This window comes from Nicotiana tabacum, chromosome 17, assembly GCF_000715075.1.
Source record: "Nicotiana tabacum cultivar K326 chromosome 17, ASM71507v2, whole genome shotgun sequence".
NCBI lineage: Eukaryota > Viridiplantae > Streptophyta > Magnoliopsida > Solanales > Solanaceae > Nicotiana > Nicotiana tabacum.
Window position 1 is genome coordinate 59,561,187 of NC_134096.1, and position 5,569 is coordinate 59,566,755.

Here is a 5,569-nt window from a genome sequence, read left to right on the forward strand (position 1 = left end):
AAAGTTGGCATAAAAAAATGTGAGATAATCATATTTTAAAACTTACTCATGGCCACTGGGTTTAATTCAAATGCAATCATGGATTAATCATCATAGATCAAGCTAAGAATTTTAACCATCAAAGAAATATAAATAAACAGTTAGAACAGAAGACAATGAATTTCATTGATGATTGATAAGATTCTACCACAAAGCATAAGAAGAAATAAACATACTGGAAACATGAGCAAAAGAAACTAAACAAATCCCGAACTGGGTCACTTGTTGATCTACACTAGGTTAGGAGGCTTAAGGCTGGGAAGAACTAGGTGCTTGGTTTTTGGTTTGGAGGAGTTTCAGCATATCCTGAAGAATGCCATCATTCTTCTCCTTTTCTCTTGCCAACTTAGTTCTGAGAGCATCTCTCTCAGTCTCCACCTCTGCCAATCTCTTCTTCAGCCTCTCAATCTCAACATCCTTAGCCCCACTTTCTTCAGTAGGTTTCCTCTACATATGAACCAGGTTAATCTCTATTTATTCCAAGTTGAACCAACCCTTCAGCAGCTTCGCCAGACCCACTTCCCCCTGTTTTCTTTACACTCCCCTCTACTTCAGCAGATATTTTTCCCCACACAACCATTTCACCTGTGTTTTTGGGTAAACTAATAGGAGTGAATGAAAAATCAGCCACTCTTTTACCCTTTCCCCTCACAGCACTTCGAACACCCTTGTTCTCTTTTTTCTTTTTCTTTTTCATTTTTACCACCAATTCCTCCAGACTATGTAGTTTCAACACCTGCTATAGACCCTACCAGCACAAACCTATTCTCCAAATTTGTATCTGTCTCGCCTCCTTTTTCCCGAACGGGGGGGATAGAGGAGTTTTTTCAATTAAAGTGACATTAATCAAAATGAGATTATTTATTAAATCAGAGTCGCCACTTGGGATAATTTATGGTGTCGGATTTTCGGCCAAGTGATCGGCTAGGGCTTGGGCTTTTATCGCGGTCCGAGTCACATAGATGATGTCAAATTCTGTGAGTAAAATCTTCCACTTTGCCAACCTCCCTGTGGGCATAGGCTTCTGAAAGATATACCTTAGAGGATCCATGCGAGAAATGAGGTAAGTAGTGTAGGATGACAGATAATGCTTCAACTTTTGCGCCACCCAAGTCAGGGCGCAACATGTCCTTTCAAGAAGAGTATACTTAACCTCATAAGGAGTGAACTTCTTGCTGAGGTAATAAATGGCTTGCTCTTTCTTGCCCGTGATGTCGTGTTGACCCAACACACAACCAAAAGAATTATCCGTGACTGTCAAATAGAGGATTAAAGGTCTCCCAGGTTCTGGCGGGACCAACACAGGGGGGTTCAGCAGGTAATTCTTGATCTTATCAAATGCTTCCTGACACTCATCGGTCCACTTAACCGCAACATTCTTCTTTAGTAACTTAAATATGGGCTCACAAGTCGTCGTGAGTTGAGCAATAAACCTGCTGATGTAGTTTAACCTCCCGAGCAGGCTCATCACGTCAGTTTTATTCTTTGGTGGTGGTAGTTCTTGGATGGCCTTAATCTTTGACAGATCCAACTCGATGCTGCGTCGACTGACTATGAATCCCAACAGTTTCCCCGACGGGACACCAAATGCACATTTCGCCGGATTGAGCTTGAGGTTGTACCTGCAGAGCCTTTGGAAAAACTTTCTCAAATCCCCAACATGGTCGGACTGCTTCTTTGACTTTATGATCACATCATCTACATAAACCTCAATTTTCTTGTGTATCATGTCATGAAATATAGTAGTCATTGCCCTCATGTAAGTTGCCCCAGCATTCTTTAAACCGAATGGCATTACCCGGTAGCAATACGACCCCCATGGCGTGATGAATGCTGTCTTTTCTGCGTCTTCCTCGTCCATTAGGATCTGATGATATCCCGTATAACAATCCATGAAAGACCCGATCTCGTGCTTGGCACAATTATCAATTAGAATGTGGATATTCGGCAATGGAAAGTTATCCTTTGGACTTGCCTTGTTGAGATCACGATAATCAACACACACCCTCGTCTTACCATCCTTCTTTGGTACTGGTACCACATTAGCTAACCAAGTGGGAAACTGAGTGACCCGAATGACCTTTGCCTCCAGTTGCTTTGTGATTTCTTCTTTAATCTTCACACTCATATCAGTCTTGAACTTTCTTAACTTTTGCTTAACAGGAGGGAATGTAGGGTCGGTTGGCAATTTATGAGCTACCAAATCAGTACTCAAGCCCGGCATGTCGTCATACGACCATGCAAAGACATCTTTGTATGCAAATAGTATTTTGATTATTTCTTCCTTGATTTGCGGTTCCAGATGCACACTTATCTTTGTTTCTCTGACATTATTTTGATCCCCTAAATTGATTGCTTTGGTTTCATTCAAATTAGGCTTGGGTTTTTCTTCGAAGTGTTTTAGTTCTCTACTGACTTCCTCAAATGCCGCCTCTTCATCGTATTCTGTTTCATCATCACCCTCTACTTCTTGGATCGTTATTTCAGAATTAGATTGGCTTTTAAGATTTGGCTGAAAATTCCTCATGCATGTCATGTCATTGAAACCAGCATAAAAGGAACTGTACAGAAAGAAAAGCAAAAACAAAAATGAAACGCTATCAGGATTAATGGAAAAACTAGAAATTGTATTTCATTGAAAATAAAAGGATAGAAGGGTTTGTACATTGAAACAAGCAAAAACTAAGAAAAATCTGGGTTACAACCCTGGAATAACCCAGATGACAGAAAGGAAAACAAAGCAGACTACCAAAACTCCTTCCGGATGGGGAGAGGAGTAGCTTTCCAATTGCTAAGCTTCACGTTTGGCCCGACAAACTGCACATCGGCATTACTGGAACCTTCCCCAATTTCGACCATATTGACCTCATCAAACAGACTCTGGAACCTCTTGATCAAATCTTCATCAAAGTCGACCACAGGTTTTGGGACCACTGACATTGGGCGTTTGGCGACCCCTGACTTGACGAAAGACTTGGAGATATGCAGAACAGGTTTAGGGAGTGACCATGCCTTTCCTTTCAAACTTTTAGCCCTTTTCACGTCTTTCCCTCTGAGTGTGAATCCCAAACCAAATGTACCAAAACTTTCACGTGGGCACAACGGGTGCACGATACCTTGCAGAGATGAACCCAGACCTTTGCCCGACAGAAAACCATTCTTCAACATTCATTTGCTACCATGACGGACGCGGATGGTATCTTCGGACCTGGAGTGCATTCTCCTTCGGGAATTTTCTCGACAGACACTGTTTCGAACATTTGGTAAACCCAAAGCCCTTTGTCATCTTCAACTTCAATAAATGGAACGATTGTGTCGTTGTAAGCAGATAAGTTCTCATCACTGTGGACAACTATTTCCTGCCTGTCCCATTCGAACTTTACCATTTGATGTAGAGAAGACGGGATTGCCTTGGCTGCATATATCCAGGGCCTGCCCAACAGCAGGTTGTAGGAGACAGTCACATCTAGCACTTGGAACTCCATAGTGAACTCAACTGACCCTATTGACAATTTGAGCATTTTATCACCGACAAAATCTTTCCCTCCTCCATCGAAACCTCGAACGCATACATTATTAGTGAGATCATTTCAGTGCCAATTTTCAACCTTTGCAAAGTGGACAGAGGGCAGATATTTGCACTGGAACCGTTATCCACCAGCACCCTTGAGACAACAGAATCCTCGCACTTTACTGTGAGATAAAGAGCTCGATTGTGTTCTGTACCCTCTATATGAAGTTCATCATCTGAGAAAGTGATCCTGTTTGCCTCAAAAATCTTGTTAGCAATCTTTTCCAAGTGGTTCACCGTGATCTTGTCAGGAACATGGGCCTCATTCAAAATCTTCATCAAGGCTTTGCGGTGTTCATCTGAATGTATCAGTAAAGACAAAAGAGAGATCTGAGCTGGTGTTTTCCTCAACTGTTCTACAATGGAATAGTCTTGCATTTTCATCTTTTTCAGGAATTCCTCAGCCTCTTCCTCGGTGACCGGATTTTTTACTGGGATGTGGCCGTCCTTGAATGGCTTGGTTTTCCTCAGTTCTTCTGGGGAAAAACATCTCCTAGAATGAGTTAGTCCTCCGGTTTCATTGATTTCTTCTTCTACTTCTTTCCCTTTGTATGTTATTACCACCTTTTGTAATTCCATGGGACGGCCTTTGTGTCAACCATCGGTAACTGGGTTACTAGCTTAATGATAACGGGGGTAACACGAAACCCTTCCACGATTATGACCGGCTTGCCCGGGACCCCTGGCACGATCACTTTTTGCCTTTCCTGGTTCGCTTCAACATCAACCGGAGGCCCTTTCACAACCAATACAGAAGGCTTCACATTGAGCGTGCTTGGCTTCTCCGACACCCCTTTAATCGTCAAGGATATTGCTTTTGTAGAATCTAGAGCTTTGATTGGATTACTCTCGCTAGTCCGGATCATCATGACAGACTTGGAAGAGTTTTTGGGCTCCCCATCCTTATGAACTATCTCGGTCATGTGTGTCTCTGCATGGGCCGACAAAGGATTTTGGTTGATGTTTAGCGCCTCCGGGCTCTGGACCACAGTTTTATTTGTATCAATGAGCTCTTGGATCGCCCTCTTCAAATGCCAGCACTTTTTTGTGTCGTGCCCCGTGGCATCAGAAGAATATGCGCATCTGAGGGAATAGTCAAGGTTCTTTGCAGACGGATTTGGTATCTTGGGCTCAATCGGCCTCAAAACGTCCAACTGCCTCAACCTCTGAAACAAACTGGTATAGGACTCTCCAAGTGGGGTGAAGGTTTCTTTTCAATGTTGCCTCTCTTTTCTGTAATCTGGCTTCGGTCGAAAACTTGGACCAGTAGGGTTTTGGTATGGTTGTGGGGGTGTATAAAGATTTTGTGGAGTTGGAGCATGCCATTGCGGGTAAGGAGGGGGTTGAGCATATGACTGTGCGTGGTGAACATGGTATTGGGGTAGCTCGACAGAATATCGAGGGTCTTGTGGCGGGAGATAGTGCTGAGATGGATTATATGGAGCTTGGGTGTAGGCTTGAGGTTGGGGTCGAGTTTGGGTGTACTGGTGAGGCGGACCCCTTGGGCCACGCCATGATCCAGAGACAAACATAGCGACATCTTCTTTCTTCTTTTTGCCTAACAGGCTTCCGGTGCCACTTTGAATTGCCTGTGTGGTCGCTTTTATGGCAGAGTAGCTCATGATCTTGCTTGACTTGAGTCCCTCTTCCACCATTCCTCCCATCTTTACCACATCGTTGAAGGACTTACCTATGGCTGAGATCAAATGGCCAAAGTAAGTGGGCTCTAGGGCTTGAAGAAAGTACTCGACCATCTCATCTTCCTCCATTGGAGGGTAGACTCGTGCAACTTGTTCTCTCCATCTGAAACCATATTCCCTAAATCTTTCATTGGGCCTCTTCTCTACCTTGGTCAAAGATAGGCGATCCGGGACAATGCCTATATTGTACTGAAAGTGCCGAGCAAAGGCCTGAGCCAAGTCATCCCATGTGTACCACCTGCTAGTATCTTGGTGGGTG